The sequence below is a fragment of the Cupressus sempervirens genome, chromosome 6, assembly GCF_028749045.1.
Source record: "Cupressus sempervirens isolate cs-2001-9-10 chromosome 6, ASM2874904v1, whole genome shotgun sequence".
NCBI lineage: Eukaryota > Viridiplantae > Streptophyta > Pinopsida > Cupressales > Cupressaceae > Cupressus > Cupressus sempervirens.
This window is the reverse complement of record NC_143123.1, coordinates 526,585,455-526,611,289: the sequence shown is the minus strand read 5'-3', so window position 1 is coordinate 526,611,289 and position 25,835 is coordinate 526,585,455. Positions and strand designations below refer to the sequence as shown.

The 25,835-nt window shown below is 32.8% G+C and overlaps 1 pseudogene; it reads right to left on the bottom strand.

Annotated features, from left to right (window-relative positions):
- Nucleotides 1-1,253: 1,253 nt before the first annotated feature.
- Nucleotides 1,254-25,835, bottom strand: part of LOC149553338 (BTB/POZ domain and ankyrin repeat-containing protein BOP pseudogene) — a 92,952-nt pseudogene continuing 68,370 nt past the window's right edge.

Sequence of the window (25,835 nt, the reverse complement as noted above, 5' to 3'; positions counted from 1 at the left end):
TTGACATCAATCCAAAAAAAATGAACTCAAAAATGATATACTTGTTTGGATATGCTGAGCATTTTCTTTTTTTGCTTTGTTTTTCTTTATCATATCTCCTCGAGCAACTCAATGATGTCATCTTCAACTAGAGAAGTAACGACTGGGGGCATGATCTTTTCTTTGCTTTCTATTTGCGATTTAGTTCCAATAAATTGATATATTCCTATAAGAGGGGTGTCCACTATAAGAGCCTCCATCTCATATTGGATGGCCATGTGTACCTCGACTCTTTTTATATGAATATGCCAATAACATTGGTTCTTCTCCTTATTTGTTGGAGTAAATCTTCATGCTACAGTAAATACTAATACTCATCCTGCTAAGTGAATGTACGGGTCACTGTGAGTATATCTAGCGCACTTCTGTCTCAAGTTATGAATGCAAGGGTCCTTGCGGATAGAAAAAATATTGAATACTTAGCATAAGAGGGATCTCCTGTGTGTTTGGTGTGCCTATCATGAAAACAACATTCAAGTCATCCTAGCATTTATGCTCTGATGCTTATGTTAACTTGCTACATTAAAAGGGACAAATGTTCAGTCATTTTGGCTTCTTGTGCCTCGAATGCTTACATTTAATCCTGAAAAACCAATAACATATGTTATATTCATATTTCCATGATTGCAATGTCAGTGGGAATTGTATAACATACAAACTTTATTTTATATCCATTGATGATTAAATATCGAGGCTTGGTAACCAGACCTAGGGTTGCATTTAACATAGTCTTGCATTACATATTTCATTAGCACGTAATTTGATGGTTATTCTATTCATACTCCATATACATCAAATTCTTCCACAGCTGTACAAGAATTTGGTTCATCAATCCACGCTCCTCAATGAATAACCTGTGACTGTCAAGCAAAAAAACACAACACTATGTGAGATGTCAGTTCATACATATGAATTCTAAATAAATACAACATACATCTCATGTACATAAAAGTAAAACAAAATAGACAATGACATGTACATAGGAATACTCGGCTCAAAATCTCATATATATATATATATATATATATATATATATATATATATATATATATATATATATATATATATATATATATATATATATATATATATCAAAAGAATGGGTCAGAACAAAAATGGGCGCTACTCGAGTGCAATCGATCAAAAATGATACATGTGGTGTTGGCACACTAATCGATACATAGCCAGGGATCAAAAAAATAGGTACAGAGCATCTAACTCTGTCCCAAACCCTCACCTCTAGGAGGAGCAGGGGTAGTAGCTGGTGGAGGCAGTGATGGCATATTTGGCCTAATAGGAGGTTGTGTGCCCCCAGACTCTCGTGCATACTGAGAGAAGCATTGAACCTGCAATGTCTCATCTGGTACTGCGCTGGTATATGCAACATAATAATCGGTGGCCCTAGCTGACTGAAAGCGGATCTCATCCTGCGCCAGCTCCAACCTCCGCTCTGCAATCTTCGCACGCTCCCTCTGTCGATATGTCTCTTGCTATCTCTCCACCAGCTGCACATCCTAGACTACTACTGCAATCTGTAACTCTTCGAACTATGAGGAGGCCTAACAAACCTGCTCACAATATCATCGTACTATGTCCTGCACGCCACCTATCTCTGATCTACCATATCCTCATTGAGCATCTCTGGTGCCTACCACTGTGGTGGTGCCTCCGGCTATGGTGGTGCCTGCTGCTATGATATCTCCTGCTTAGGGGCCTGCTCCTTTGTCCTCTACCTCCTCTATTGATTGTGTTCTATCCCACTGCCCCTGGCACTAGGTTTGATCCCATCTGACGAGGGGGAATAGGCATCTGTTGTACTCGATGCTAGACCTATCGCAGAATCTGTGGCTAACCTAGTGGCTATGCCTATGCCTATTGCTGTTGGGGAACCTGTCTCTGAACCTGCCCTACCATCCCTAGTGGATCTGTAAAGCATGGGAATGGATGGCTGATCAAAAATGCCTGATATGTATGCATCATCCCTGCATCTACTACCTCTAGCAGGTAGTCCCACTGAACTATAGCTAGACTATGAATATCTATCATGGATCACCCTAGATCCATCCGTGGTGGCCATCCCTGCTCAATATCCTTTTGCACCCTGGCATAGGCACAGTACTCATGTGAAATATCTTGGGGATGGCCATACTGCCACCACACTCATGAGATAAAAAATCTCTCGATCACTGATGTTGTCCTACCTGCCAGAGGTCAAGAACTAAACATCCATGGCAGCTCTCTAGGGGCATCATCTTAGTCCTCTATCTCTCTCCAGGGTTACCATACAACAGACACTAGGTCATCAAGATCCATTCGCCAGTGCTCAGTCTTACCTAGGTGGGCTTGGGTAATATGCCCTTGATATCTGCATATGTACAGCTCCATGGGCTCTCTAGCATCCTAAAAAATTGGCCGACATACGGGAAGATGCTCCCAGACCCAGATCTATAAAACATAAACCCCCACTGCCATGGTCTTCTTCTCATGGAAGATGACCTTGTGCATCTCATGGAAAAGATGGGCCAACATGTATGACCCCACCCAAAGATCTCTGGTGCCTCCAGCATCCTGCGAAGCATGGCACCCCATCCGCACTCCAACCCATGATGTCCTCTGTCAAGACATAAGAAGCAACTTAGAAATATTCCCAGCACGGATGCTAGCCTATGTGTCGGTCCATAGGTATGCATCAGCTCATCCTAGCTGATGGCTCTGCCCCTTAGTAACTCTCTTTCAAACACAATAGATAATTCCTGTCCCTAATCGGGGCACTATATCATAGATGAACTAGTCACCATGAAAAGGAATCCTCAAAATCCTCAAGATGTCCTCCAGAGTGATGGTCATCTTGCCCATCAGCAAGTGGAAGGTGTTCATCTCCGAATGGAAATGCTCCACCAAAACTGTGAGTAAGCTGTGATTCACCATCACGGCTGGAATCTGCCATAGAGAGGACAAACCCAATCGGGCAATGTGAGCCCAATCTGCATCATCAAGACTCCACAATAACTCTCCATATGGTAGATAGTGTGATCTGAATGAAACATCACCAAAGACCTCCTGCATGCACAAACAATAAAAAACAAATGAAACGATCAGTATCAAGTCAAAATGATGCACCAAAACCAATTAAAAATCAAATTTTGAGTATGAAAATCAAATTTGTAAACAAAATCATCATGGAATTTTGTGCAAGATTTGTGAAATCTCACGCCAAGCTCTCCAGTTTTGCATGAAATCATTATTTCTTCATGCATCGCGCGAAAAAAGAGTTGCTCACGTGAAAAAAGATCTGTTCATGGGAGAAAAGAGATTCTCACATGAGAAACGAATCACCTCACATGAAGAATCTAAATCTTCACACAAAACCTCTTGCGTCCCGCATGAAGATCCTCAGCCCGCGCGTGAAGAAATAGTGCACCCTATTTCTTCGCAGAAAGAAAGAAGATCTTCATGCGAGAAGAGATAGGCCTCACGCGAAGACCAAATTGACAATCCTAAAATATGATAAAACATGTAATAAATGACCTCAAAATGCATGAAAACAAAAGTACGAAGGAAGGGACTCGCTAACTCACCGGTGGTCCATAGTTTGCTAGGCGATCGTGACGTCTGGAGCATTCGAATTGATGATGTCTCACGTCGATTGTCATGTATCTCTTAGAGCTCAAATCAATAAAAGACAAAAAGCACAAATGAATTGAAAATGACCCTTCGAGCCCTTATATAGCTGTTGACCCAAATTTTTTGAAGTGGTCAAATTTGTGCGAAAATCACACCCCTGGCTAATTGGAGCATTCTGGATCCATTTCGGGATCAAATTCAAAATCTGACACACCTAAAATCCTCAAAAATGCATTTTAAAATTTTAGGGACCAACGCAATCGAATGCTTGTGCAACCCAAATCTTTTTGATACTTTGTAATTCTTGGAATCCTTTTAACTTAACATTCTCCATATTTTCAAAATTCATTTTGAAAATAGTCAACTCAATCAATTGTGGCTAAATCTGGTCAATGTTTGGTCAAACTTGGTCTTTACGACTTCACAATCATTTCAAATCAACCCAGAATCTTCTTTCGATCATTCTGGTCTCTTCTATATTCTACTGAATCTTAGATTTTTCCTATATCTCTTGATATACTACTTCAAATCATATTTCTGGTGTGTCATCTTTCGATTTCACTCCTGATGGGGCAAGATGATTAAACATCATTAAATACCTATTGTTTGGTGTATTTGGTTCCCATTTTATGTCCTTCTCACTTGGGGCATCTCATTACTCGGGGCATCTTATCCCCCTCTTTCTGGCATCCTTGTCCTCTACTTCATCTTTTCATCATTTGATCACATCTTATAACATTTATGATCTAAGTCTGATGGATAGGTATCGGGACAGTCTAAACCCTGACTCTTGAGGATTAAGCCTCATTCTGGGGATGATTCTGTGACTCATAATTAGATCTTATCAACTCGAGTATTTAGGTGTTCTACCTGGATCCTTGAAGGTTAAGCTCCGTTCTGGAGATAATCTTCTAAATGCTTTCAATCTTGGGTATCTAGGTGTTCTACCTAGATCCTTGAAGGTTAAGCTCCATTCTAGAGATAATCTTCTAAATGCTTTCAATCTCAAGTATCTAGGTGTTCTATCTAGATCCTTGAAGATTACACCCTATTCTGGAGATAGTCTTCTAAATGCTATTGCTCTCGGGTATTTAGGTGTTCTATCTAGATCCTTAAAGGTTAAACTTCATTCTATAAAAAAAATTTAAATGCTTATCAATTTCAGGTATCTAGACGTTCTATCTAGATCCTTAAAAATTACGCTTCATTTTGGAGATAGTCTTTTAAATGCTACCAATCTTAGGGATCTAAGTGCTCTACTTGGATTCCTTGGGATTAAGCTCTATTCTAGAGATAATCCTTAAAAGCTTATCATTTGGTCTCCATGTAATCAACTTCGAAACCAATCTCATGTTCGCATCATGCTTTCTAATTATCTTTGAATTGAACATGTTCCTCACACATTCATTCAAAGAGAGGCAAAATGTAATACCAAAAAATTGGCTCATTGCCATGATACCAATTCTAGTCTATTCTAAATCAATTCTAAAGTCCTATTTCACTAGGCAAATTCTCATTCTTCTACTTGCTACTTGACTTAATTGTCAAATGCAGAAAACCTAAATTTGCATTCATCATACTCTTTATTTAATTCCTATAGTATTGACTCATATTAGTCACAATAAACCAACTGATTACAATTTAATTTAATTTAAAATATTTACACTTTAATTAAATTAAATTAATCTCCTAAGGCTAATGTACTACGGAATTAAATTTATTTAATTTAATAAATGTGCCTATTTTAATTAATTAAATAAAATTATTTAATTAAAAGGAGATCTTACTTCTAATTAATTAAACAAAATTATTTAATTAAATGGGAAGCCATTCCTAATTAATTAAATGAAGTTATTTAATTAAATAAGAAAAGTGTCTCTAATTAATTAAAGGATTATTTAATTAAATAGAAAAGGTAATTATGAGAGTATATCTTATTTTATTAAATTAAATATCTCACCAAAATCTGTCTTCAGTTCAAAAAGGGAAATTCCCAGTTCACTATTGATCAAAAAGGAATTAAATCAGTTAACTCCCTTTAATTTGGGAATCTTCCTTTATGAATGAACTTCACCTTTAATCCTGATCATTGATTGAAATCGATCTCAACCATTGATGGATTCTAGGAAAGTCTATTTAAGAGACCCTCATCTCTTCATTTTGGGAGAGGTTGAATGAGAATTTGCATCAAATTGTTGTTGGATTGTGCATTCATTTGAGCTCTTTACTTTCATAAGATATTCATTTTCTAGCTTAATCTCATTTAGCATAATATGCATACATTTTAGCATAGCTTTCTTTTACATATCTTTAGATTAAATGTGCATACTCCATTCTAGATTAATCTACATTCTCATATAGATTAGTCACATTTTCTTTCAAATCCTTTGTTCATAGAGGGTCTGGTTGCTTAAACACCTCAAATCTGAGGATATCTAACAAGCAATTCCCTTTAGATAGAAGGCAACAGGTCATCTTGCCAGCTGATTTTTGGATGAACAATGCAATGTTCATACTAGGATGAATCCACATACAATGACCGTGTTGAAGTGTGTGTGTTAGCATAGGCCGCATTTTCACATATACACAGGGTGAAGGTCCTTAAGTCAATTAATCAAAGTTGAGTAACATTTATTTAAATGGTTTCAAATGGGAGAATAACCATAAGTTGAGTGGTTAGGATTACAAAGCCAAATTAAGTGGCTAAGATTGCAAATTTTTGAGTTATCCATGTGAGAAATGTCCTTAGTTCCCATTTCTTGAGAAAATTCTTTTCCCATGTAGTTGATGAGATGAATAAGCACTTATTAATTTAATTAGTTGATTTAGTTTACCCAAGTGTACCCATGAAATGGGTTGGAGTCAATTATTTAATGAATTAAGTGAAATATGTAATCAATTAAAATAAATTACTCAATTACTTAATAGCTCTAATTTTATTTTATTCTATTTTTCTTTAATATCAATAAATGAGCATTTTCTCATAATGATGGAATATTTTTTTTATCACTTTAATAGGTGTGATTAATTTGCACGATTTGATATACATTGATTTAATTCTTATTAATTTGATAATGTGATCATTAAATCATTATTTCAAATTTAAGGTGTCTATAAATACCCCTCTTTGAATTGATGTGTGAAATGTATTTGGGTCAAAGAATGTCTCGATTGCTTGATTTTCCACATCTTAATATAATTTGATGTCTAATTTCCCATGAGATGTTTTCATATAGATACAATACTTGATTGGTTGATTCAGTTGATTATGATACTAGAGTGAAAATTTTGAATGTTTTGCATTCAATGTCACCATTCTAAAAAATTTCATTGATTCAATTGATTTTGATGCATTACTATCCAACCATTGAAATTTTTCCTTGCAAATATGGCTCTAAACCAACCAAAGGAAATGTAGTAGGTCCTTTGAACCTTGGTGAAAATTTTGGTGCTTTACCTAAGGGAGTTTTAAATATTCTACCTAAATTCAATGAAGATGGTAAGATGACAAGTGAAGACCACATGAGAACCTTCCATTCTTCTTGTGGCATCCTAGATGTTCCAATAGAAGATATAGTAGAAAGGATCTCTGTACAAACCATTACAATAGTCTTTGAGGCAAGTGTAAGGTGGTTGATGATGAACACACTCGTTTACTTTAGTTATGTCAGCTAAAGGAAGAGATACACATACCTATGAGGTAATTTGTCACCAAATTCAATAAAATATTAAATAATTTTCCTTTGTCCTTAAGACAAAATGATGAGAACAAAAAGGGTTTCTTCTTGGATGCATTTTTTCTTGATGTCAATTTTCACATTAGGAGGGGTAGGGTAGTTGATGTTGCTGAAACACAAAGGCTAGCCATTAAACTAGAAAATGATTTGATCACAATAGGAAATGGAAAAAGGAGGTGCAAACTTTAGGTGTCCAATATTCAATCACCATAGATCCCATGGTGAAAAGAATTGCAAATGATGCAGTAACTTTCAAAAGGCATCAACATAAAGCATTCTTGTCTTATCAAACACCATATCAATATATCAGTTGTAGCCAATCCATCCAACCCTATGAAAAGTCTCCTCAGTTACCTCCTTCATAGTCTAAGTTATAGATTGAACCAAGTTGAAGGAGGCTATATATTCTTTTCAATTGACTACACATCATGATGGAGATACTTGTCTAGACATGTTGAGGCACCTCCAATTAAAAGATACAAAAGATACCCTTAGAAAAATCATGGAAGAAGAAGAGGTTCAAGGAGGTCTCAAAAATTAAAGTTCCTTTTACCTTGAATATAAATTAGATTCAAATAGAGGATATATTTTGGTCACTCTCAAATATTCAACATGTATGGTTCTCTCATAGAATCATAGGAATTATAAGTTCACTCTAGGTACCAACTTACCAAACACAACTTTAAAGGGTAAGGATCAAGCCATCGACACTACTCACACTACTACAGAGGTACTAGAATTCAAAATGCTACAAATAACCAATGTAAGTTCTTCTACATTTGATAGAGTTGAATTTTTTAAATCCTCCACTATATTAATTTATCCTACTAATTAAATAAGAATTAATATTAAATAATTAGAGAAATTAATTCTATTAGAGAAGAACTTAGTTAACAAAGAAAAACTAGTCAATTTCTAGTTGGAGAAACATCAAATTCACACAAAAATCCTCTTTTTGTCTATGACAATACTTTGAATCAAATGCAAGACCCTAATCTCCCTCATATTTTGTAAACCTATGGAGTATACAAGATATCAAACCCATTTTACATATCATTTCTCCTAAATGGTTGAAAGTTAAGCAATTGTATCATAGATTTAGGTTGATTAGTTAATATAATGCCATCAATAGTTGTCAAAGCCCGAGGTCTATTTCTTACTAAAACCTTTGGTAGATGTTACTCGATGGATGGGAAGAAAGTTCTACTAAATGCATAAGAATTCTTAGCTCCACATGCCTTGACAAAAGAGCAAAATTGACTATCTTTGTGGTGAACATCCCAAATAATTATGACAAGTTATTTAGAATAAAATTTTGCAAAGATATGGGGAGGATAGATTAATATAGAATTTTTAAAGGCCATTATACTAGTAGGTAAGAAGAAGGTAAAGTTTGAATTTGATCCAAAGAAAAAATATGCATTCTTTCCTTTACACAATCTTAAAGCACATATACTCTAAAGAATGTGAGTTTGGTAATTATGTTATTCTCCCTAGAGAGAAAGATGAGTTCACTACAAAAAATTTCAAAGAAGAGATAGGTTTGTAGATTTTGGAGTTCAATGCATTGACCTTAGATTGGTTTTGACAATTGAGTGTCAAGACACTTAAGTCATTTATTAAGTTCATGCCAAACTTGTAATATAAGTTCATGCCAAACTTGTAATATATGCCAAGTATAATATGTAAATGTAGACTATGTTGAGTAGACAACACATGCCAAGAGATTCAAGTGTCAAGAACACAATAGATGCTGAGTAGTGTAGATGTTGAGTCAGAGATAGAATTTTAGTATGTGCCAAGCATCAATAACCTAAGATTGCAAAAACAACTATGTAAACTATTTGTCAGCTGACCTAAAGACAATATATGATCTTTTGAAGATAAGGAAAAATTTGCATATGGATTCCCTATGAAATTATAGGCAGCCAATTAGAAAAAGGGAAGGATTAAGTGGAAAAATGGATTAATCTTGGCCATAGATTTATACCTAACCCTAACTCTTCTAGTCTTCTTAAGGAGGATGAAACCCTAAATTTCATTAAGAATGTGTGTGTGAAAAGAATTGAAGTGAGAGAAAAATAAAGTTTGCATGGAGATTTAGAAGTTGTAAGAGAGAAAATTGCAAAATTAGTTTGATAAGAACAAAGGCTAGAGTATATAGCATTGACATATTAGATCAAATAGGATCAAGAAGGACATAGTATGGATTTGATCTCTAATCAAGCTATCAGAGCTAATCACAAGATCTATGCTAAAACATCCTAATAGGTGATTTTGGTTAAATCTCCTAGGTGGAGTAGTCCTAACAGACTATTGTAAATCCTTTAATGAGGTGACATTTGAAGTGAAATTTTTGAAGTCCTTTAGCTAGGCACACTTCCAACAGGGTGTTGAAATCCTCTAACATGGTGGGACTTAACAATCCTTGTAAGCCTTTAATAGGGCATACCTTTTGCAAGGAAGATCATGTCTCATGTTCAACTCATTATAACCTTAATTAGTGACACTTTATTGCTGTAGTAGTGAAGAATTGTGGGTGCCATCCCCACCCCAATTTTACCTTCTCATTTGGAGGGTTTTTGGAGAATCATATTAGGTGTCAAATGTGTTATTACTTATGTGTTTACATATTTTAGATGTTTATGTTTTGCATGTCATTTCAAATTTATCTATTGAATGCATGAGATGGATGAGTGGTGATGGGTTCATGTTTTAACTACTGATTCACCAACCCGCCCCCCCCCCCCCCCCCCCCCCCAGTAGTTCACCTTTCCTACTTGTAATTCCATCAATTTGTATTAGAGCATGGTTCTTAGAAGAAGAAGCTTTGTAGCTTAGACAAAAGATCTTGAAATAGAAGTCTACAAGTTGGGCAATACCATTAAAAACTAGGAGATTGAGATACATCTCATACTACATCAATTGAATGAAGCTAGAGATGGTTTGAAGAGTTCCATGAAGAGAAGTTAAGAGATTGCTATGACAGAAAATGATACGCAATACAAAGAGATTGACACCACAAAGATATTTGTTGATGGTAACTCCAATGAATTTGATGCAAAAATTTTAGATCTAATGTAAAAGAATAGAGTACAAGATAAAGAGATTAGAAATCTCAATTTGAAGCAAGAATCACAAGCTATACTACTGTGTGAGGTGACTGAACAAAAGAAGAAAGCTATAGAAGACAAGGCCATGATTGAAGAAGACAAAAGAATTTTGGCAAATAGATTGGAGGAAAAGTCAACAGAGCTATCCATGATCTCAAACATGCAATTGGACACCATAAGCCAAATGATGAATGCTCATCATGAGTTGAATGTCAAGGACATTGAAATAACCACTTTGAAGCTATAGAATGAATAGTTGCATAATGACCTAAAAAGAGAAAATGAATTTGCTGAAAGTTTCAACAAGCCAAATGAAGCCATCAAGTACTTTGAGAAACTACTAAAATCATCTAGATCTAGTAGAGATACATCAAGATTGGGCTACAAAAGCACTAAAGAAGGAGAATCATCCAAAGCTGCTAAGGAAAGGAATAATAAAGGTAAGAACTCTTAACATACTTGTCATCATTGTGGTAAGAAAGGACATAAAACTAATATTTGTAGGAGCAAGAATTCAAATCTAAATGGTAAGCCTAAGAACATGACTCATTGTCACAAGTGCAACAAACAAGGTAATCAAGCACATGAATGAAAAACAAGAACCATGCATGCGCCAAACTTTGAACAACACTACTACAATTGTTAGAAGTATGGACATAGAGCTTTTGAATGCAGATCCAAGTCCACATGGTCATCAAGCAAGCCAACAAAGGTAAGAAGCTATGAAAACTCCTATGATTGGGATTAAAATACAAGTTATAGCTGTCACTATTGTTATGAATATGGACATATACCTAAGAATTACATTAGAACTCACTTTAGTGGTCACTACAAGAGATGGTTGAGTCAAACCACATGTTTTGGCTATCACAAAACTAGTCACATCAGCAAGCATTGTCCAACTAGGTCAAAGGTACCCAATTCTAAATATAACAAAGGTAAAGGGAAGATAGATGTTGAGAACATAAAAAATGAAATGAATAAGACATGGAAGAAGAAAGATGTTGGTAGTAAATCAAATGGAGAAGGGATCACTTCACCCAATGGGTCAAGTGGTCACACCTCATCAAACTAAGCAAATAAGAGGTATGTGGGACTAATACTTAAAGTGTTGCATTATACATTAGTTCCAAAATAAATTAGCACTGAAATGATTACATTAGTATGAATTAAGATGCAAGAAGTTGTGGAAAAATCAAGGTTAAATGTTCAATTTTTATGATGTTGCCGAACATGAAAGGTCCTCAGTAGTGTTGAGTAAATATTAGTGTGTGTGTTGAGTTGCCAATCCAAGATAGTTAGAATCAAGTTAGAAGTAGTTGTTAAGTGAAGGAAGTCTCTATAGATGTAGAACAAAATAGTAATTGTGTTGATGCTGAGTTTTATAGCTATACATGACTAAGCATTAATTGTAGAGTTTTGAAGGGTATAAGGTCAATTTTCACCTTATTTTTTGTCATTACAAACTCAAAGAAAGAATGAGTAGAGCATAGAAATGATTCAAAAACTAGTTCAAAGCACTTACAAGGATTCCAACAATGATTATACAATAGTTCATCAAATCTGAAAGGTATTCTTCATAAGCCAAGTTGTGTAGTTTTAAATTTGATAAACCCTAGTTTGTTAGAATGGTTTTTAGTTCAAAAATTGTGAAAGAGAAAGAGGAATTTGATGTTCAATTAGTTAGCAATGAAGTTAAACAACCATATTTCAAAGCTATTCCAAAAGTTTCCAATAAAAATGACCGAACAAGAGCATTATCCATGATCTTGCCTAAAGTAATAATGGTTCAATACATGAGGAAACATTAAAAATCCAAAGTAGGAGCCATAAGTAACATGGAAATAAGATAGGCATATGAAAAGTTGTGTGAAAATGGAGTACTGAGGGAAGAATTCAAGATTGTTGAGAGAAAGGGTTTGACCCATACCCTAGATTTCCCAACAATGTTCAAAACTGAATGGATCAAAATAGTTTTGAATAGAATTCATGATGGATGTCTATAGTTAGAGGGTGAATAGATCAAGATTTAAAAAAGAATTATCCATCCCTTCCCCAATTTTACCTTCTCATTTGGAGGATTTCTGGGTAATCATATCAAGTTTCAAATGTGTGATTTCTTATGTGTTTACATGTCATTCCAAGTTTACCTATTGAATGCATGAGATGGATGAGTGGTGAAATTTTTTATGGGTTCATGTTTTAACTATTGATTCACCCCCCAATTAGTAGTTCACCTTTCCTACTTATAATTCCATCACAATGGACATTGTTTGAAATTTGGCTTTGGTTCTAGAGTAGTTTTAATACCTCCTATAGGTGATTGTAATTGTCAACCCCTTAAGGATGCATCAAAAATTTTGAGCAAAATGATAAAACTATTTATGATTGGATGTGACTAGTTATTTCATTGTAGCCCCACTCAATTTTATTGAAGTGTTGAAAATAACCCAAAGGTTACAAATCCTTGCCTTTTTTATTTTTCACTTTACCTTTTGTAACTTAAAAAAGGGGTCACTTTATCTTAGGAAGAGGGAATTTGTTTTACCTAATGGAATAACTTATTCATTTTAATCCCTAACCTTTTCCTAAAACATATTTCCTAAAGTTGTATGGGAATTCTTTTCATATGGGATACTATGTCTTTCCCTAGGAAATTATCTTTCCAAAATTGGGTTGCAAAAGTATGTTATAAATCCTATAAAATGTGTCACTTAGGTCCATGTGTATTTTCTAAGGATTTTTTTAATTTTCCTTCACTATATGGCTTTATGGATTTGTCAAAACATGCCTTATAAAATGAGAAGACCCACCACATAGCCTATTTCTTTATCATTAGATTACAAGAGATCCAACAATTATATCTTTGTCTTTATCAAAGGGAACATATTGGTTATTTATCGTAATAATGTGACTAGAAGATGCATATCCTTTAAGGCTCTTGTACCTATAGTCATATTTGGTTAGACCTAGAATATCCAATAGTGGTTGTAATGTTACTATAGAAATATGCTAGGAATTTATTCAATGTAACACAACAACATGTTGACACATGTCCAAGGTGGGACCAAAGGAGGGGTAAAGCATAGTAGTTTCAACCACTTTTCAATGAGAAAAAAGTGTAAAAATCTTAAAGAGTAATATGGGCCTAGAGAAGCATGTAAGAGGCTGAATGTAGACCATCCACTCTCAGTTGATCTAATGGCTATCATGTTGTCTCTATTAAGACTTGCAAGTCTTTTAACCATCGTGACAACACAAGAATGTGGTGTGTCTCATGGTGGGATAGTTTTTCAAAGCACAATAAATAGATGATCATTTTATGACCATCATATATGAGTTGATCCAAGGGTTTTTTCTTAGTCGTGATGAAAAGTGTCAAGGTTCTTAACCATTGCAAAAAAGAAATATTGAAATGCATGTCCATGATTAGATATGTGGTTACCAAACAAAACAAAGGTATAGAGGGAAAATTATATAAACCCACATTTACAAATGTGGGCTAGCCTCTCTGCATACAATAAATAAAGTATTTTTCCCAAACCATTAGATCAAGGATGATCCAATAATTGTCACTTGGTCATTATCAAAATATGTACGACATATACTTAATGCAACAAAGTGTCTTTGAGATGTGTCTTGTGTGATTATTTCAAACAAAGTACTGTATTTTTTTATGGACTATAGGGTAATGGAACATCTATGGTGGTCACTTTGTCTCCATGAAAAGTTTAAATATTTCTAGCTATAGAGACAATATAATTTTAGGGCACATGTCCAAGGTGCTCCTAGTCTTTGGGGTTTATTTCTTGATACCTAAGTGTCCAATCTAATTAGATCTATTGGTTGTCTCCTTGTCTCTATGGAAATATATAAGATTTTAACTCATCACAATATAGCATCATGTTGACATGTGTCCAAGGTGGTCTAAAGGTTAAAGAAGGGCCCACAATTTAGGTGGATTATAGTTTCCACTCTATTATTTCACTAATACATTTCCCCTTATTTTTTGAGCAACGGCCATATTGGCCTATGATTTTTTTAATTTATTTTTTATGCCCAAGTTGGTCAAAATTTTGATCAAATTAGCGTTTTTATTCCTAAGTTGGTCAAAATTTTGACCAAATCAAGTTCATAATGAAAAAAAAAGAAAATCAAAATTCATCATTTGTTATTTGGTGAGTTTATTTGACAATGTGAGTTTGTTGTCCAGTCTGTGTGGGAGCCATTTCAGGTTAGTGCCCTAGGCCTTACCTTCCATTTTAGGTTACACATGAATCTATCTCTTTCCTTTAACTTCCGTTATTATATTTCATAGCATATGCATCTATAAATGAATTTTGAGGACACTACTTGTTATATTGATAATAAATTCTCAAGTTTTCCAAGTCTATAAAATCTCTCCATGGATAAAGTACAAGCAAGTCACATGGAGAAATAATTCAACTAAAAATTTATTTACAAACATAGCGATGATCAATGAATTTTTTGTGAAATATTGTAATAGAAAATGAAAATGTGGAAGCACATACAAGGCACATGAATTATTTGAGTGAGTGATTTCCTCCACGAGATGCACAAAATGAATTTGTCAAATATGTTCTAAACTATTTGACTGATTGGCTCCATGAGATGCACAAAATGAATTTGTCAAATATGTTTTCCAAACTTTCAATAAAATGACATAGGAAGCATAAATTCCATTTCTAGGTGAAGTCTAACAATGTTGTATTCAAAGAAAACCTCTAAATCCACCAAACCCTCTAATTTTGAAGGCACTAAACCAATGCCATAGTGTATCCCACCATACTATCTATGACAATATTGTACCAAATCCAATCCCCCACCCAAATCCCAATCCAACCATAATCATCTATTCTTTTCTACATTGATTTCCTTGCATATGGTAGTGGTGGAGGAAGCAATGTATAATTTGTGCACTTAGAAGAGGGTAACCACAAAAACAAGGTGGATTTCCTTGGTAATAGATGGTCTTAAAAGTAGTAACTAGTCCTTAAAGAGAACTAGACCAATAACTAATGAGTTTAAGCACTCAAGTAGTATTAGTATTTATTCTAGGATCCATTCAACTTAGTAGAAAGATTTTGAACTATTACATACACAAGGTGAAATATTTTCCCATCTATACTCCATGTTCTATAATGTATTGATTGTCGATTACTTCTATCCTTCACAAACATTTTACAAATATGAATTATTGATGAATTCACTTGGATTATGAATTAATGATGACACAAATTCCTAAATCTTTTTCATTATTTTTAGATAAGTTCACTTAACTTAGGTACTGCCTAAAGTATTTTTGATGCATATGTATTTGGTATTTCACATGACATTTGGCAATAATTTTTGTGTGGGCAGATATTTTTGGGTGGTGGCTATGGGGAAACTTATATGCACCCATAGCCAATGTTAAATAGTGGAAGTGTTATAAATTTTCATTGAGTAAAGGTGCATTTAAGCTGCACCATAAACATCACCATGTTTTTGTATCTAGATATCCCTTTTTTCTCTTCCGCTCCTATTTTTGAGGAGTTTTTCAACTAGATGCACACTCAACCCACATTTCCTATTGATTTTGGTTTTCCAATTGTGGTAGAATATGCTTGGGAATCTATGTTTTCTATGGCTGCCTAATGCAGGAGCATCTAGAGGTATAAGGGCAATCTTGTGTCACCCAAAAAAATGTACCTAGACATAGTTTCTATTTCATATGTTTTCATTTCTGGATACCCATTTGGGTCAAATAAAGGTTCCAACTCTCATAGTTCCACTATTAGTGTTTTCGGTTAGAGTATTTAAGCACCTTGGGATATGTGTAAATGCCAAAAAAATAGGACTATGTAATTGAGCCATAATTATGGTGAATCAAAAGGTGTAAATTGGAGGGAGGATTAAAATTGTAATTTAGAACATTCTAGAAAAAGAATCAAGTCAAAACGTTGCACGGTTTGAAAGTTATTGTAGTTTTTTGATTTTTGGAGACCTCCTAAGAATGCTTCAAAGTCAGGTTCAAGGCATCAAATGACCTTATATAGGGCCAAAAGATGAGGGACAAGAAAATCTGGTCCATAGGGCTATAGAAAACTTTGAGAGCTTTTCAAAAATGTAAACAGTTCGTCGATCAAAGCTACAGTTCAAAAGTTATGCCTACCAGAAGTTCAGCTACCATTTTTGGATTCTTCTAATTTTGTACCAACTTCTAAAGTGACTTTTGGAGCCTTTCATTTTGACGATGGATTCCAACTAGCACTTTCTAGAATGTATTCCTAATCCTTAACCCTTTGTGGTCTATTTAAGGACATTTCTGGCATTGTAAAAGGTAGTTCAGAGTGGAGTTTGAGAGAAGGTACTGGGAGAACAAATTATCTCTAGATTTATGCTATTGTAAGCCCATAGGGCATGTTTTGGAGTTTGTTTCTCTGCACTAAGTGTACTAGCATATTTTCATAGTTAATAAAATTTTCCCTTTCCTGTTGTGTCCATTCTGTGCTTGGGTTGTGTCCCCATCACTCTCCTTCCATCTTTATCATTTGATGATGTTGATATGGAAATGGAAGACTTTTTATATTCTTCTAAAAAAATAGAAATAGAATGAACTTGGTCATTCTTTTTTATGGAAGTTTTTATATGGCTAATCATGTGATATTTTTCAAATTGTGATACTTATATTTAAGTTCAAATGGTATAGATTTGTGCTGCAATGTAGCCCAAGTTTTAGAGGACTTCTATTATGAACACTATTTGTATATAATTTTGTTTAAAATATGCTAGAGTTTAAAATATGTTGGATACACCCAATTTTTATGGGCTACTCTCATATAGTAAATAAGAAGTTAGATTATGTTTACATTTTTTTCTTTTGAATGTGCCTACCTTGTTAATTACTAGTTTCAAAGGGATACACACTAAATCATGGCTTCTCTGTGATCTCACATGTTTTAATTTTATGGATCTCACTTATTTTTTAGAGATACTGTATTTAGCTTAGGTGTCTAGTTTTTGTTTACATCAAAAGGTTTTTGCTAATATCATGGTTACAATTTGAATTTTGGATCAAAATCAATGAGGACAACTTTAATTCCCATTTTTGGCTTGGCTCTCTAGTGTTCATTTTGTCATTAGATAATGACTAGATTAACACTTGTCTTCATATGATTCTTGGGTTCTTTTCTAAATCATAATGTAATCAACATGTATATTATGTTATGTAGGTTAGGTATTAGGTGGTGATTTGGGGATTAATTTTGAATAGCTCCCCTCTTTTGGAGCTTTGATGTAATGAGCTAACTACAATAGGTTCTAGATTTCACAAGCTTGTTTTACAGGAGAGCCTAGAAATATAGTTAGCCACCAGATTTCACAAAAACTAATTATTATTATTCAAACCCATACCATACTTTTCCTCTCCTCTCTACATTCTATTCATTGATTTCTACATGAGATTGTATTGCTTAAGTAATAAAATGACCTTTCACATCCCTCAAATGGTTAATCTTCCATCTTTTAAAAACTATCATGTTGCAAAATATTGTCAACAACACTTTTTGACAACATAGAAACATTAATGCTATCAAATTTCCACAATCCATAATAGTTATGATACTGAGTTTTTGGATTAGATTGTGTAAATATTTTTATCATCAATCTTTACACAATCTAATCTAGAAATTTAGTATCATAACATAGCAACATTTTACACTTTTATTTGCATTTTTGCATTTTATGCTACCACATGCCTCCTTGGTACCTTAAATAGGTCCAAAGGCTTATAATGAACATTTTAACATTACATATTACTCCATCTCTAGCTTCTTCTTACTCCAAAGGCTTATAATGGAAATTTTAACACTATTGCTTCTTCCCCATCTTATCCTAGGCTCCCAACGTTGAAAATAACAAAAAAAAACACATTAAAATCATCCCTTAGACATGTAATATCTCATGATTAACTCCTTAAATACCTAATGCCATGACCTGGTCCACATGTGATCTTTTGAATATCAACACTGGAGCATCTAGATACAATGGAGATACAATCATCCCCTACTTCATAATAAAAAATATTTAGAATAAGCAAATTATATTAGCAAACTAGAATGAAATATAGTTAGAATTAGAAAATTAGAATGAAGTATAGTAGACCTTTCATAATTTATTAAGAAAATTGTCACATAATCTTTTTATAATAAGCATCCTTTGGACATCTTTTAAGTTAACAACCATATATTCAAGGCCCTATCAAGACATTTCTAAAACTAAATGATAGGCCTTGTCAAGAGAGACCCAAAAAGAAACCAAGTATTCCTTATGTTATGTATTGAATATCATTACTATGACAATTTGAGCTATACAAAATATTATCTTTCTATAGATGACAAAGAAATATGTAATTTCTACTTGAAAACCTATTCCAATGTCACTATTTCTTATTTGGACATTCTTGGCTCCTTGAAGATGAATTCCATCTATACTAATGTTATTGTTAGGATCTCTAATATTTAATCCCATGACTTGGATTTTTGAGGAGTAGATTAAAGAAAGATTCTTTTCACCTTTCATAACTTATTAAGAACATTGTCACATAATCTTTTTTAATTAGCATCCTTTGGACATCTTTTCAGTCAACAATTATATATTCAAGGCCTTGTCAAGATATGTCTAAAACTGAATGTCAAGCCTTGTCAAGAGAGACCCTCACCTAATCCATCATAGTATAGATGACATATTTGCATTATGATGCTTTTAATTTGATATTTTGATATACTTTTGAGACCATAGAGTTATGTTATTTTAATGTCTACATTTTGATAATCCACACCTATGTCTGCACATTAAGACCTAAATGATATAATTAATGATTTTGTTCATGTACTAACCTTTTTCAATTGATTTGATAGAAGTTGAATTGCAAAAATGCTTGTAATGTATAAGTGAGGGTATGTTTCTTTTTACTATTTAGGATTTGGATACTTTGACATTACTCAAGACTTAGTAGGAAAATGGCTTATTTTAACTATTGATTTTAACAAATATAATAGTGCTCTGCATCTATGATATGAACTATTAACCTTATATTGTGAATGGGATGATCAAATACATATGGAAACAACTTTAGGACATTGTAGAATTAGATTATGATATGATGATTATGATTTGATGCGATATGCAAATAAATATTAATTTGATCATGATGGGTTAGGATTCAATGAGATATGCAGATAAATGTTAATTTGATAATTAAATTATGATTTAATATGATCTGCAGATAAATATTTAATTGATTATGATGGTTTATGATATGTAGATATAGGTATCTTAACATTTTGAATGACTTATTTGAAATGATTAGGAAAGGAAATTTAATAGAATCATGTTAATAAGATTTTGTAACATTTGAAATTATATACATTTATGATATATATTTATATGACCTCCTTGGACATCTGATGCTCAAGTTTAATGTATAGGAAGTGGAACCATGGAAATTTTGGGGGGAAACAAGATCCAAAACCTATGTGAATATAGTTTAACCAAGGTGAATCTTTGGAAGATTCAAAGGCATCGTTGTGAAAGTATTTTCCTTTGTAAATGCAAGTTTGCTTGTATGAGGAAATGTTTAATCATAAAGGTGCATTAGGAACATGTTGTGGTGACGCAGAGAGTGCTTTTATGTGTCACTTGACACTTGTGGGTTTTGTTTGTAATGACATGTCATTTAGGGTTTTGGTCATGGTGGCTTTTTACCCTAAATCTAATTACCTTGTTAATGAGTAAGTAAACCCACTTGCCAAGGGGTGGGATGGGTCACAATCAAAGGAAATTCGAATTTGGGCTAGACTAGGGTTTTGAGGAGTAATTAGGTGGTCCCAAATTGTCTTTTATAAGAAAATGAACTTCCCATGTAATAGTATAACATGTTAGGGACCTAATTTTGACCATGAAAATGACTAGATAGCCTAGGGGCCCCCTTTATCCATATCTTCTTCCACCAATTCGAAAATAGACTTGTCACATGTGTTCTCTTCCATGTTCTCACAAAGTCAAATATAACAAATTTAGAGGAGACAAGTTTGTAAGAGGGATTGGCTTAGTTTTTTTGCTAAAATAGTTAATAAGAAGGCCTTATTAGAGAGTCTTGGACAAACTAGTGGCGTGTTCACTCACTCTCTGAGTTTAGAGATAGTTAGGGTTTGGAGGACTAAGGGAGCTCTACAAAAAATATCATTTCCTTAGCTTGGACCAAGGTTGGTATTTAAAACCATGTACATTTTCTTTCGTTTAGTATAGCATAGTAAATCTGTAAGCATGGAGCATTTTTATGGCATATTGCATTCTATTCTGAATCTTTGGATGGTAGATTTTGGTATTGTGTTGTGCCATTGTGAATTCTTGTATTATATTTTGGTGGTATGAATGTGCATTGTGTTTCATGATATTTCTTGGTCCTTTTGGTTTTGATTTGAATGTCAAGTGTTGTTATGGGTATGAGGGCTTCACTCACCCTTTGGGAAGGGAAGGGAAGTCCAGGGTGAAGGGCTTAGCTAGGCTTGAAATATGGTTGAGAACCTTGGAGTATGGGTTCCATTGTATGCCATATTCATTTGTATGTTTCTTTGAGGTGATAAGGGAAATAATGGTGTAGAAAGGAAGATTATGGAGCATGGGTATTCAAAAATGCTATGGTTAATGGTAGTATGTTGGAGGATTTTTCTGAAAGCCATGAAAGGGCATGAAATTGTTGAATTACGAAAGCCTCAAAAGGGCATGAAAATTATTTATTGTAGATATGTGATGATATGGCAAGTGTCCTTTTTGAAAGCACACCTTCACTATATGTTCAATGGTTCCAATGATGAATCATAGTGTAAACCTTGGGAGGGAGTATTAGTGTTATCTTGTAAGTTTCTCATGCATTATCATATATTGTATGTGTATATTTTGATTGTGTCTTGTTTCCCCTAATCAGTGGGTGGCTTCATAGAAGCCTAGGATGGGAGGTGAGCCTCCATGGTTCCAAGTTTTTTGTTGTGTTGAAGGTATTGTTAAGATGGATTCCTTGAAGATATTAAGGTTTCACCCTTAACAAAGTTGAAAAATCAAGTGTGTAGAGAGAGAGAGAGAGAGAGACCAATGTTCCATGTCATCTCAATTGTGTTGTGATATCAAGTGTTCATTTTTATTTAATTGTAATGTAAAAAGCTATTGGTTTACCATCGTTTATTGTTTGAAATTTGTGGAAGGAATATTGAGAATTTCATATATCTTACTTGCAAGGAAATATTCATTATAAGTTTCACATTGTGTATCTTTATGTAATATGGATAAGTTAAGTGATGGGACATTCTTTTATGTTGGTCTATAAATCAATTGTTGAAAACATTTCATGGGTTGTTGTAGATCCTTATTGATATGGTTGGTTCAAATTGAAAACATAGGTAATTGAAAAGTAAGAGCATATATCATGTTTTAGGTACAATGAAGAGTAAGTATTATATTGGATAGTTTATTGTAAATTCATGGAGAATGATTCATTTTTTTTCAAGTTCAATTAGATCCTTAGATGTGATAAATACTTTAGTGATAATAAACTTGCAAGGTAAAATTAGTAGGGTTGTCAAATTAGAACTTTGGTGTAGTGCCTGCCCCTAGTTCACATTTTTTCTATCATTGTCAAACTCTTTTAGGGCTAGTTTTATGTTGATGGTTAGTAACATTGTTTGAGATATTGTGCTATGGATTCAGCTGATATATGATAAGATTACTTGGTACTTTATAGTCCATGTGTATATGATGATTATTCAGTGATTTCAGTTATTGAAGATGATTAGTTAGAAGATTTATTATTATATGTGTTTTCTTATGGATACTTACCCCATACTTGCATGTGTATGGTGTGCGTGTTTGTTTCCTTTCTGTATGGCATTTTTGATGTGGTTAAGGAAGGGAGTCATAGTCACCTACTAGTTGGGATCTACATGATGTGCCACTTCCTACCATTGCCTATTTAGTTTAGTATATATTGTGCTTGTACATGCATGGTTTTTATGCAGGTTGCAGGTACTGGGTATCGACTTCCCTAAATTGTCAGGATGAGCATACCCTATCACATTATCTCAATGGTAAGAGAGGGGAGATAAATTCTCAAGTCCAAATCCCAACCCTTTAAGCCATTTGTCCTAATTGGAAATTAGGACAAGTATATGAGTTGAGTGCCCTCCAAATACGTCGGATGACGTAATTCGTGATATTAACCCTTTTGGTTTGATTTTGTATGTGTTTTGCTTGATGGGTTTTCATATTTATTTTATGAGTCTTTGATGTATTTTCCATTAATTAAGCCTAATTAAAAGATTTAATTAATGGTTTAATTTAATGGAAAATTAATATAGTATTTTAATATTTATTTTATTTAATTAATTAGGAAATTAATTAAATAAAATAATTAAATTTGAAGATAAAAGTTATAATTTTAAAGTTGGAATGTGATAATATTTATTTAAATTAATAAATATTTTAGCAATTAAGTCTGAAAAATAAATGTAAAAGTGGAAAATATATTAAAATTATTAAAAGATTCTAGATTTCATGGGATTAAAATATAAATATATTAAGGTTAAAAAAGTGGAGATATTAAAGTTAGTGCATGAGATTTTTAAACAATAAATTAATTAAATTGAAAAGAGTAAAGTAAATATTATATTAATTAATGTGCATTATTTTAATATTTTCTCACACAGGAGTTTTCACTCTAAGTATGCACAAGTTGTCTACACTTAGGAGTTAGCATATTATTTGAGCACATGGTGTCTACAACCTTATGACTCATCTAGAAAGTTGGAGAAGACTCATGCTTAGTTGTCATGCTTATCTTCTAGTTCTTTCTAGACACATTCTAGATGCATCTTAGAGACCTTTAAATAGAGGCTCTCCTAGTGTGTTTGGACAAGCTTCAAAGCTTACATGCATTTGAGAAGCTCATATGCTTCTACATGCTCATATGTTTCTAAATGCTCATATGCTTCTAGTCACTTGTGGGTTTCAGTTGGCTTGGATCTTGGAGGAATTGCGAATGTTGGAGAAGGAAGGGATTTTCTATGGACTTCTAGGGCATGGAAAATTAGCATCAGTGTTCAGGTGCACTCATGATTTTCGCATATTCTATTTGCACTCTTTCTCTTCCTATCTTCATCGTGTCTGTTATATGTGTCTAAATATTCTCTGTGATTGAATCTACAATTTTGAAATTAGAATCTAGATATGTATGTTAATTGGTTGAGAAGAAAACAACAGGAAAACCCTAGATCCAATTAAGGAGGAAATTAGATCTAAGTTGGGTTTGGGTTCGAATTAGAATCAAATTGTTAAATAGATTTGAAAATGGTTTCAAAATTTATAGTCAAACCTATTAGGTGGAATTTTGGGTAAAGTTAGAGATCAATTATTTTAAAGGAAAAATTATTAATTTAAAGGGTTTCTTATTTAAAAGTTATATATATGATCTCTTTTTAAACATATTAAATCTACATACTTTTATATATAAATAAATATATATATATATTTCTATATTTACAACGTTGTAATATTGATTGACAATCTGTACACACACACACACACACACACACACACACACATATATGTTATTAAAACATAGTGGAGAAATTTTATATAAAATGGGTCGTAGTAGCGTTATTTGAAAATGAAATTAATATATATATATATATATATATATATATATATATATATATATGAAAATTTTGGAGGGCAGAGGTTTTTACCCCACCCACCCCCCTTACTCTTCACTCGACCCCACTATCATATTCGCAGAAAACATTGCTGCTATGGTAGTAGGTACTACTGCCGACACGGTAGTACTCTGCTACTGCGATGCCGCAGGTGGCAAATAGGCCAACAGGCCTTTAAAAACACTTATGTATGAAGCGTTTGGAAATTTTTAATTGTCTTTTTAAATTTTATTAAAGTTTATATATATATATATATATATATATATATATATATATATATATATATATATATATATATATATATATATATATATATATATATATATATATATATATATATATATATATATATATATATATATATATATATCGTTTGTAAATTATGATTTGTATAATTCAATTTTGGAATTGTTATATATTGATTATTATATGTATATATATATATATATATATATATATATATATATTTTAAAGTATGATGAAGTATTGAATATTAATTATTCTATATATGTGTGTGTGTGTGTGTGTGTATATGTGTGTGTGTGTGTGTGTGTGTGTGTGTGTGTGTGTGTGTGTGTGTGTGTGTGTGTGTGTGTGTGTGTGTGTGTATAATATTAATAAAATTTTATTTAAGTTATCAATTATTTTGGAGTTCTCAGAATTGTAAAGCGACTTATTGAAAATGAGAAATGATTAATAATAATTGTCAATTATTATTAAAAGAGGAGAGATATTAATATAGTTTTATATAGTTGATTTTTAATATTAATTTTATTTAATGTATATTAAATACTATTTAATATATATTAAATAATTAAGAGATGGTAATTTTATATTACGTTAATAATAGTTGTTTAATGAGGATGATTTTAAATTAAGAGACTTTAATAATAATGGATTAAGATTTAATTGACAAGGAGTCATTGTTATAACATTGCTATGATTTGAATTATTATGTTATTGTTAATACGTTATGTATTATTAAATAAACTATTGATATACCTTAATGGTGTTAAGAGTTAGTTAAATATTAACTAATGAAGTTTTTGTAAGGTTTCTCTAAGATCGATTATTTATAGTTTTGATGAGTTTATTATTTATTAATGTTTGTTGGGTCTAGAAAATTATTAATAAATAATAGTATAATGGTCTAAATGATTATCATTAATATGGGGTTGTTAAGGAAACTTTAGTATTCTTTGAAAGAGTGACGAAGGTGGTCATTATAGATTTATTAATAAGAATTTCAATATAACTTGCTATTAAATAATAACGAGTCATTATTGAACTATTAATATTAGAGAACTGGATCATAGTTGACTTGTAACTTATAAAACTATTGTTAGTTATTAGTCAATTGATATTCATTGGGTTGTTAGTATGGTTATGTAATTATTAATTTAATTAATTAATTAGAGTTAATTAAATTTAATTGATAATTAAGTTATGTAATAGAGTTTTTTTTAATTGATATGATTCTTTTAATGAAGTTGTAAAGTATTTATATCGAAGTTGATAAGTCTTATTCTAATGACTTGAATTATGACCTTAGATAT